The sequence below is a fragment of the Amphiura filiformis genome, chromosome 10, assembly GCF_039555335.1.
Source record: "Amphiura filiformis chromosome 10, Afil_fr2py, whole genome shotgun sequence".
Classification (NCBI taxonomy): domain Eukaryota; kingdom Metazoa; phylum Echinodermata; class Ophiuroidea; order Amphilepidida; family Amphiuridae; genus Amphiura; species Amphiura filiformis.
In genome coordinates, this window is record NC_092637.1 from 13,203,100 (window position 1) to 13,215,249 (window position 12,150).

Sequence of the window (12,150 nt, forward strand, 5' to 3'; positions counted from 1 at the left end):
CCACCGTTGTCGCAAGTTCATTCGCAATTTAAGCAAAAGTCACATACGCCCAAGCAGCGAAAAATAATGACTCTTCTAGCTTCTTCTCTGGCCCAGGGCACATTATACGCACCCTTAAGATCTTTAAAAAGAGAAGTTAAACTAAAAAGAAAATCTATTATTAAAATGATATTGATTTAAAGGGACAATACTCAAAGGAGCAAATGGTTATATATTAGCCTTATCCATGCGCAGACGACAGAACAGCAAAACCATAATTTCAAGTGTTTTATTTTTATTTTTATTTTTTTTATAAATATGTTTCTGACCATTATTTGGATGCCGCATGTACAATTATTTAAATGAGTGACCGTGTCTTGTATTGGTGTCAGACGTCTTCAGATGACCGTGTAATTTTCAGAAATTCCTGGAGACTTTCGAACGGTAAAACTAAACCAAGAAATCCGTACGAATATTGTTAATGTGAGTGACATGAGTGGTTAAATATTGACAATATTTCGTCTGTGAATGTGTGGTAAATGTGGGGGTTCTATTTTTAACACAAAGGGGCAGATCTTTGTGTGAAGTGGAAGACCTGGTGTTGAACATGAAACGGTTCATAAAACTGATGAAATACTATACTGATTGATCGATTTAACGATGACACCGTGAAGTATTAAACTCATCATCCCTGATTTTCTTGCAATCTTTCTTCACAGTATATAATATATTGTGTGGATCACGACATTTATGAAGCCAAATGTTGATGTCATTTTTCTTGATTCTTTATAGTGAAGAATTAATCCATCATGATGGTAAGTATTAAGCTTAATAATAATTTTTGTCTTCTTTGACATTATTTGTTTAGTCAACCTTTAGATTCAAATGCCGCATGTGACCATTCACAATGGGTTGTCCTTATGTCGGCATTTTCACTTTTTGAGATATTGAACCGGCAACTTTTCTCAAAATAAGCTTTACATTGATAAATTACATGTCGCATAGTTAGTGGATGGTCACATGATAGTCATATGAACTTTAAATATTTAAGTACCTTAAACATTACATAACCAAAAAAATTAAGGCCAATGTTAAGGCCAGCGAATAGTTAGCTGTTGTAAATTGGTCGAATCGTGGTATCCCATGTATACTATCCTATGAATAGTAATGACCTCTAGCAAAAAATTGTTGTGGTTGTTTTAAAGTGGGGACTGACTAAGAATTCAAATAGGCCTATCACAGTTACACTTTTGTAAGTGCTGTGGTTCTTGAGTTATGATGTAAATAGTGTCGAAACAAAAACACTCGACATAAAACGACATGTATCTCAAGAACCACAATACATTAGGCAATTTTTGAAAGTGCATGTCTTTTATTCAGTACTCATTCAAATCAAGGTATAACTTGTTATTAATCCCCTATTAATCAAGACAAAGAAAATTGATTGTTGTTGTTGTTTTTTTTATGACTACTCAAACACGCCTTAACTCAGACTAGCCTAAGTAATGTCATGCACATTTGAAACAGCCTCAGGAACAGAAACAGAGCAACCAGTTGCCTCTTTGGTACACCACATGCATTTAGTTTGTGACTCAGGGGAGAAAAAGTTGGACAAAAATACATAAACAAAAACGAAAGTTGAAATTCCCTTATTTTCGTCCACGATGAATGTTACCCATATTTATTTATTTATTTATACGATGAATGTTACCCATATTTATTTATTTATTTATTTATTTATTCACAAACACTTGTTGGGGGGCTTGATGCAAAAAGGGGGCCCTTAAAAGTTTGGAACCTCCTAAGGGGGGGGGCCTGAAAAAATTGACCACAAATTTTCCCTGGAAGATTGAGTTTATGCTTTTCTATGGGGTTGACCAACAATTTTTGAGATCTGAAAAGGGGGTTTGTGAACGGTCCCTGAAACAGTTTATGAATCTGCGAAGTGATGTGATATAACATAAGCTAAGTATAATACTATTTTTTTAGTAATTAGCCAATCAAATACTTTAAAACTACCATAATTAGTTTGTTATTAGCCGTAATGTATAGGCCTAGTTCCTATAATAAACGACACGTTTGGCGAAATTGGAAAACGAACTTGTAGAAAGAAGTATGATCTTGTACAAATTGTATTAAAGCATCTTTTTAACATGCCCAAAATAGGTGATCACAATTCTTCACTCAAGTTAATTTTAATCAATATACCAATAGACCTTTTGTTATGTGATTACATACCGCGCACTTATATAATGACATTTGATTTGCATATAACTGTGTAGGCCTTATTTACATAGAGGTAGATCTATATATTTGCATATAACTGTACATTCTTATTATATGCTATATTTAACAAATGCAGGACTGTCAAAAATGTCAATACATGTTCGTAGCATAATAATGCAGAAAAATGTCAATAAGCATTTTAATACTAAACAAAAAAGTGTATTGGGAGGTGTCGATAATAAGTAAAATATTATTATTATTACGGCTAGCTATACTTTTCTTTTCTTTTCAGCTTTAAGGGCTGGGGTATGAACGTTTAGACAGTATTTATTTTGGGACATTAGAGCACATCAGACATATCGAATTGCATTCTGAATACGAAGAATGTCATTCTGATATCAAATAATTTTTGAAATTCGCAATTTAATACACATTTTATGGCAAATCATTAAAAATTGATATTTTTGATATTTAACAGTACTTGAAGTAAACTTTATCAATCTGATGAATTATACTTAAAGTGTATGTAGGTGGGTTGAAAAGCCGACGAACAATTGAAAATTTTGACCTTTCGTATTGAAGATATGGATTTATTTCCCAAAACACCAAAAAATTAGGTCTTTTTGGGAAAAAAATCCATATCTTCAATATGAAAGGTCAAAATTTTCAATTGACCGTCGGCTTTTCCTCCCTGCTAAATACACTTTAAGAATATATCATTAGATTTATATAATTTACTTCGAGGACTGTTAGGCCTATATATCAAAAATTCGAAAAATATCAAATTTTTATAATTTGTCATAAAATTTGTATTATATTGTGATTTTCAAAAAATGAAAATTATTTGATATCAGAAAGACATGCTTCGTATTCAGATAGGTCTGAGGTGCTCTCATGTGCCACAAAAAATACTATCGAAACGCAATAAACGCTCACTTTAGATCCCTTAAGTTAGCCTTTTACTTGAATCTTGCTTGCCGATGAAAAAAGTAAACGCCAGTTAGACTTACTCCAATTTATTACGCTCAAATGATGTTGTAAAAAACCACACTTTCAACCACAATCTTGACAATAAAGAAAGCAAGATTTAACCAACTTCTAATTAAAGTGCAGATATCAGAGTAAAGCTCGCTACCACAGTGACGTAGCATCATTTGACAATTTAGAAAAAAATGCCGCAAAACGTCTTGTGCTCCCCCCTCCTTGAAATTTACGGTGCCCTTCCCCAAATTACGGTCGGCCCCTCCCCCCTCCCCAACATGCTGGACTGTTGTAAAGCTACGAAGAGTCTTGTCGAGGAATACGTAGTTCATTGGTAGCACACTAGCGCTGTCACCTTCGGTGCTTAATATCTGGGTTTTAGGTTGTTGTTTTTTTTGTTTTTTGATAAACACTTATGTATATAGAAATATGAAATCGTATAATATTTTTGTATAACATTCTCTCGTGCAGGTGAACTAAAAGTGTTGTCTGTCAATAACCATGAGAAACAGTACAATGGGCCCTGAAAAAGACCAAGGACATCGCAGGCTCTCCACGTGCAGCCTACCAGCAATCCAGATGGAGCGAAGACTCAGCTTCGACCATGCGCCCTCTATCGACTTTACGTACCCAAAGGACGCCCCCAGACGGGCAAGTCGAGGTAGTGCAAGCTCCAAATCATTTAGTCCTGAAAGAGGCCAGTCAACTCTATGCCCTAGCCCTCCTCAAAGATCATTTCCAAATATACCACCACCTTCTGCAAGAATAATGAAGAGATCCATATCGGTCCCCGAAGGTGAAATGGGTGTTTATTTCGAAACCATGAGAAAACGACGTCTTTCGGCATGTTCGGGGCCTTCACAACCTGCAGATCACAATTCGGATAAAACAACTCAAGAGTTGAATTCTCTCAGAACTAAACCGCACAATTCATATCAAGATATGTCTATAGAAGTTGATAAATTTTGTAGGAAAGCTGTGGAAGATATAACACCTTATAATGGTATACACAGCTCAGAAGTAGTAGACAGGATAGCAGAAAGAATTTTGTCTAATAATCCTTCAAAATCGACTCGGAGAAGAAAGATATCGGCGACAACTCCACCTGATTTTACTCAGATAGTATATGAAGAAAACAATAATGAGGTGCCTAAGCTTCCCAATTTTGACTATAAAAGAACTCCGAGAGAGACTATCGAGATGGAGATAGAGATGGAAGACAAAATTATGGAGGATCGGAAGCAGATGATTCAGATACCAAAATCAAATCAAGAATCAAAACTCAATCGTATTCATGAGTGGTTGCATGATGTGGAGAAATCAAAAGGAGATGACTCGGAAGATGATCTTGCTTCAGAGGTCTCTTATATGTCTCTTTAAAGCGTTGGAAACTACTCCCTATTCCAGAAAAGTACAGCACGAATGGGATTGCCAAATGAAACATAGCTCAATCCTAATCCTTTAGTCCTAACTAGCAATAAAAGTTAAATTTTAATATTGCTAATATTTGGAAACAAGGGTCGGCATGCGGTTTTTTTTAACGCCTTAAAAGGTGTTTTTTGTATGATGTGACAATCAAGCCCAAAGACTTGTACTAATTTCAGTTTATGCATTGTAATTCTGGGAAAAGACATGTTTCATTTTTATAACCAATCATTTAATTATAGGAACAAAAAAAGTGAAATTTGAGCAAAAATGTGTCAAATATACTAACGCTTTTGAGTGCTTAAGACTTGTTCCAATTTTTGTGACTCGATTGTCAGAAAACATGCCAAAATGCATATTTTCTGGCTCTTTTTTTTCAAGAAATTAGTAAAATAGTGAACCTTTTCTTCATCTCCAGTTAGTACCGGTATAAAATTAATGATTAGGATTGAGATGACTTTCATTTGGCAGACCTTGACGATATTTTTTTAAATCCCAAAAAATTAGTGCTGTATTATCTGGAATGGGGAGTAGAATTTGAAACAACAACATATGTAAACAATCTGCATGGGTATACAGACAGTAATTGAATTAAAGCCATATTATAACCTTTGCTGATGAGAACGCCCTCAATATTTTTCAAAATTCTGGGGGTTTTTTTCACATCATAAGGGGTGGTGCAATAATTATGTGTACCGGGGGTGAATTATAGGGGGCAAAGATTTTTGGCAGGCCAGAAGGGGGGCAAGCATTTTTGGCAGGTCAAAAGGGGGGTCAAGCGATTTTTGGCAGGTCGAAAGGGGGGGGCAAGCAATTTTTGGCACAGATATTTTGGGTACCGTTTCTACATTAAGCCCTAAAAAGGCATAGGAAAACATTCAAATATGCAAAATTTCCTGCTCGCTGCGCTCGCATTATATGATAAGACAATTTAAGGTTTTAAATTCGGGTTCCCAAAAATCTTGCATGTGTAAGGAGGGAGGCAAAGATTTTCTGGCACGGAAAAAAGGGGGGGGAGCAAAGGTTTTTGGCACGTCGAAAGGGGGCAAAGATTTTTGGCATGGCCAAAGGGGGGGCAAGCGTTTTTTAGCAGACCATTTTGAGAATTCACCCCCAGGGGTACACATAATTATTGCACCACCCCTAACATGCCCTGCAAAAATCAAGACTTTAGGTGCTGTAGTTTTGTCCAAATTCGCGATTTTGAATAAAACGCAGGAACTTCGTTTTATTATTACGATGGAAATATTAGTCGAACGCAGTGGCGTAACTAGGGTTGGTAGAAACCCAGCAAGAAACAAAATTGGCGCCCCTAATTCCACCCCCACCGAGGCGTAGGCCCTACCTTGGGGTTGTGGCGCCACATATTCTTACGAAGATAAATACGTAAATTATGTATCAATATTATGGATAGCTGCTCTACATTCCGAGAAATTAACATTTGAAATGTGGTAAACTTCTTTTTGGACCACCCTGTACAATACAGCAAGGACAGAGCAATAAAAAGTAACTATAACAAAAGATACAACTTATTGTAACTGTTTACTTTTGACCATGTTGGTAATTTATTAAACATTACATGTTTCTTGTTGTTTTCGATCTTTGACTTGCAGCAATAAGGGCATTTCGTGATCCACAGTCTCATCCCCCACTTTTCTAAAAAAAATGAGATTTTTATACCATTGGATACGTCTGGCTACATAATGATTATGTACCAAAAATTTCTTGCAGATTAATTCGTTTACCAAAATTGTCGCCAAATTTGAATTTCGTTCTGGTATACCAGAACGAAATTGCAACAGTGGCATATGGAGCAGTGTAATACACATAATCATGCATACCTCGCATACGCAAAATCGGAAGCAACTGAAATTTTGAGAAATAAGTTTTTTTCGTGCATATCTACTGCAAAATGTCATAAAAAGAGGATGCTAGGATCACGAAATCATCCTTTATGCCCTTATTTTTTGCAAGATTGTAATACCCAATGGTCAAAACTCAGAATTTGTACTACTTGGTTGAAACCTTTTCCAACATAGGCCCATGCATCAGGTCACAAGGATTCAGAAAATATATAGTGTCTCATTGTGTACCAGTGTCAGCAGCTATTTTAACGCGCTTCCTGCACGTTTGTGCAGTGAGATTAGAAATCCGTGCAGTGAGAATTGAACATCCGTACTTACAATATATGTCTATACCATTTCTCAGCACGATTCATAGGTAATTGTGATTGTATCACACAAGTAAATGAGAAATGTGGTTGTGGACTTAACATAGTTTGGAAACGAACTCTTCATTTGAAGAACATATCCATCAGGATCCAAATACGAGGACGAAATTAACCAATATACAAATATTCTCTCTTTCAATGAAATGATCAAGACTCAAGATTGGGGGATTATAAAAATATGGGTCAGTCAGAGGGTTATGTAACATTACATTTCAGCTATGGGGAGCTTAGTAATTTTCCAAATACAAGTTTCAATTTCACCAAACCCCTCCTCCTATAAACAATGAACGGATGAACGGTCCCTAACCATTTGTATCATTTCATAGGAAAATATTGTGTTTTTATACTGCCTGTCAGAAACTCTTGTACTTAAAAACACAGTACAATATGAATCCTTTAGTAACCTGTATTTGAGAAAGTCAATATTTCCATTGGTATGGCTTCTTTTTGGTGAATCCTTCCATGTGCATTCTTGTTACTTGCACTTGAGAAACTCTTTTCACAATATTTACATTGGTATGGTTTCTCTTTCGTATGAATCAATATTTACATTGATATGATTTTTCTTTGGTGTGAGTCCTTTCATGTCTAGTCCTGGTAGCTGCATTTGAGAAAGTCATTTGACAATATTTACATTGGTACGGTTTCTCTTTGGTGTGAATCCGTTCATGTTTAGTCTTGCTTCCTGTCTGTGAGAAAGTCTTTTCACAATATTTACATTGGTAAGGTTTCTGTTTGGTGTGAATCCTTTCCTGTTTAGTCTTGTCTCCTTTCTGTGAGAAAGTCTTTTCACAATATTTACATTGGTAAGGTTTCTCTTTGGTGTGAGTTCTTTCATGTCTAGTCTTGTTATATGTATTTGAGAAAGTCATTTGACAATATTTACATTGGCAAGGTTTCTCTTTGGTGTGAATCCGTTTATTTTTAGTCTTGTCTCCTTTCTGTGAGAAAGTCTTTTTACAATATTTACATTGATAAGGTTTCTCTTTGGTGTGAATCCTTTCATGTATAGTCTTGTTACCTGCCTGTGAGAATGTCTTTTCACAATATTTACATTGGAATGCTTTCTCTTTGGTGTGAATCCTTTCATGTTTAGTCTTGTCTCCTTTCTGTGAGAAAGTCTTTTCACAATATTTACATTGGTAAGGTTTCTCTTTGGTGTGAATCCGTTCATGTTTAGTCTTGTCTCCTTTCTGTGAGAAACTCTTTTTACAATATTTACATTGGTAAGGTTTCTCTTTGGTGTGAATCCTTTCATGTACAGTCTTTTGAACTGCCTGTGAGAATGTCTTTTTACAATATTTACATTGGAATGCTTTCTCTTTGGTGTGAATCCTTTCATGTTTAGTCTTGTTACTTGAAGTTGAGAAACTCTTTTCACAATATTTACATTGGTACGGTTTCTCTTTGGTGTGAATCCGTTCATGTACAGTCTTGTCTCCGGCTCGAGAGAAAGTCTTTTCACAATATTTACATTGATATGGTTTCTCTTTGGTGTGCGTCCTTTCATGTCTAGTCTTGTTAGCTGTATTTGAGAAAGTCATTCGACAATATTTACATTGGTATGGTTTCTCTTTGGTGTGAATCCTTTCATGTCTAATCTTGTAACCGGCTAGTGAGAACATCTTTTCACAATATTTACATTGGTATAGTTTATCTTTGCTGTGATTCCTTTCATGTCTAGTCTTGTCTCTTACTTGTGAGAAACTCTTAATACAATATTTAAGTTTCTCTTTGGTGTGAATCCTTTCATGCGTATTCTGTACACTTGGACAAGATAACCTATTTTCACAATATTTACATGTGTACAGTTTCCCTTTGGCACAAACCCTTTCAAGTACAGTCTGTTTACAGCTACACCGGAACCTGTGCAATTTCACTTTATGTCTTGCCACATGTTTCACATAATATATGAAATCACTGTAAAATCGTCTGCAGTAGATACACCTATATGGTTGAAAACTTTTTGCATAATTTGACTTCAGTTGAACTTGGTATACCCTGCCCTGTAAATGCTGCAGATGGTGTCTTGTCTTCATGGCTCTGAAATGATATTAATTGGTAAAATGGATTTCCATTCAACTAGATGGTATATTTTAAGAGTACAGAAACAATACATTTGGGGAAAAACTCTCTTTTCTTCGAAATACGCATTTTTCAAATATGTCCCTGTGTGATACTGCCGACGCACACCGACATCGCCAGGCTAATAATTACTTGGTACAGCAGAGATACCAAAATAAATACACGGGATTGATACATGTGAATGTGCTATGCACGATTTGATATTCAGACAATAAATCTTTGGATACCGGGGTAGAAAATGATGAATATCTCCCGTAATTGATTTATTCTAAAGAATTCAGATTTGGTTCCTTACACTTGAATATATATGTTCAACGGATATGATAGTCGTTAGCTAGCGTCTTGAGAAAGAAGCGTGCATCTTGAACTCAAAATCTTACAAAAATATTCTGATTTTATATGTGCTGAGGCTAGCTGCACTCACTCCCGTGGAGGCAGTATAAAAGTCGATGACCATTGACCTCAATGGCGTATACATGATCACTCACACACAGAGAGGTCAATTACCATGCAGGCTATTGTCAGTAGCCTTAGTCATGTCCCTCAGCTCATTATTCGTCTCAAAGGTCGAAAACAAAATAGCCATGCGTGGCTGTGGATTCAACCTACCATGGCGAGTTCTGCCATGAAGATATCGGGGCGATGACCCCGGGCGATGACACTGTGCGACGTATTGTACCCACAAAGTGGTAAATTTAGGGGGGAAATATTTTGCAGGTTAAAAGGGAGGGAAGTTGATTTTTGGCATATATTTGGGCCCCATTTTGATAAAACCGGTAAAAACGTTCAAATATGGGGGGGGGGGAATGACACATCGATCAGGGGGATTTTTTAGCATGACCAAAGTAGTATACACTTTACTCATTTATAGTAGTGGTGGGTTAAAGAATGATGATACTTCAAATTTCTTAGGGAACCAGCTTATTTGATGCAGTATGATCTCCTGAGCATTTTGACACCTTTTTCGTCCAAATTGGCCAAAAAATGAGAAGGTGCCGGCCAAAACAAGTACTTGGACAGGGGGTCTGTTGGGGGGTCTGAAAATCAATATTTTCATCAACAATCATTATTAGGGAACAAACCAAAAGATCGATGACGTCCTATAAACGAAACTAGTTTCGTTTAGGGGGGCGGGGGTAAAAATACTCGATTACGTTTGTACAAAAACATCGGTCTGAAGAATGTGTTATTATTATTATTATGTCAAAATTTTCAACATTTCATTATTACGTTTCTGGCAGGGAGGGAGGGGGTCGGCTGAGAAACGAATCTAGTTACGTTTATAGGACGTCATCGATCTTTTGGTTTGTTCCCTTATATGCCTGATTCTGTTAAAGTTGGTATTGATTTGTATGTAATTGAAGTTTAGAATTCCAATTTTGAAAGTTGCATAAAAATTGGAGCAAACGATCTTTAAAACTGGAATTTCAATGGTGTATGTATGAAGATAATCATAAGTAGTACCTGCTCAGGTAGGTAGTACCTAATTAAAGGAGTCATTGGTCTGTTATTGTTTCACGGGAGAGATATTGGCCTATTAAATATAAATATGAAGTTTGAACATTCTCTGATATCTAATTAAGAGTACGAGTGGGCTCTGGAAACCGTACAAGGTGAAATATGACAAAACGAAAAGGGGTTTTGGGAGACCCATAACTTTTAAAGTGGAAGAACTACACTGTTTTTAAGACCAGATTCTGCTTATTTGGGTGAAAGTCACTCTAGGTAGCAATTTTCAGCTAATACCTTTTTCCTAAAGTCAAAATAAAAGTGTTCCAAAACGCGACAAATTCAATGACGCGACGCGCGAGAGCAAAAAGGGGGGTCTGGGTGAAATTTTGACAAGCCGTATCTCCGAAACCGCTTGGAGTTGAGCGCTAATTTTTTTCCATGTGTTCATTATATGATTGTTGCCATTGATGTATGCTAGAAATGATTTTCAGCAAAATTTGAGGGGGTGAGCTGCCCACAAGCAAACTTCTGTACAAATTCAACTTATGCAAATGAATCAACCACAGCTCATTATAACCCAATGACATCACCAGCTCATTGAAATTACATCACATTGAAATACATGTAACTGATATACATGTAAGTGGAACCAACATTACTCAAATTTCAAGGGCTTTTTGTAAAAAATTACAAGTTTTTTCTGAGGTTTTCAAAGTTTTTCTATGGAAGTTTAAGGTTTATTCAAGCTACTTGTGTAGGAAGTACAAGACTGTGAAGACAGTTAATGTTGATGGACAAAAGTAATATGCATGAGCATTTTCATAGTCCAGAACAATTTTTCTCTGTGTCTACTGTTGGTTGGTGGTTTCCCAACTATGCAATTGATCATCATGGTGGTGGTACCTGGTGTGTTCTCTTAATTATTTCGTACAGTGCCAATGGTGAAAGTTTTGATTGTGCTGCCAACCCATTGGTTGATTTGACATGGAATGACAAACAAGATGTACTACGAATAACGATATACCAATGGCCAATACAATGGCGTGCAAAAAGTAGAAATTCGAGAAAAAAAAGTGAGGGCATTGGTATGCTGTGGAGCAAATCACGCATATTTTTATATGGCTTTAAGCTTACCTGATCATGCTGATGTTTGTTTGGCATTCAATCTTGAATTGGATACGGCTATGCACTCACACAAGCACAATTAGAAAATGCGCTGTAACTGATGGTGAACCATAAAACTTTGATATAATTTACTAAAAAGATATCACAAGTCTTTCGAAAACACACCGCACACAGACTCGCTTGCCAGTCCTATATACGCCGTACCTATGTATATAAATTCAACCTGATGACAGCACAAACCATTTTTAATTGTGTTACAGGCTGCACTAGTGGAAATTTTGGATGAGAAAACGGACATTTTGATGAGAATCGGCCAAAATGGTGAGAATTAAATTTTCTCATTCTCTTGGATGAGAAACTTCCTGGTGTGTGTGTCAATCATTATTGTCTTATTAAAACTGGTGACAATTGCTAATCCCCGATTATTATTTTCTCATCCAAAAGAATGAGAAAATTAAATTCTCACCATTTTGGCCGTTTCTCATCAAAATGTCCGTTTTCTCATCCAAAACTTCCACTAGTGTTATCTGACAATTGCTATATTGCCCATATTCATGACATTTAAAGATGTCCGGATCTATGTGTGTCTTTATTACAATTAAAAAAACAATCAATTATCATGCCATAGATAAATTAGGGTTTTAAAA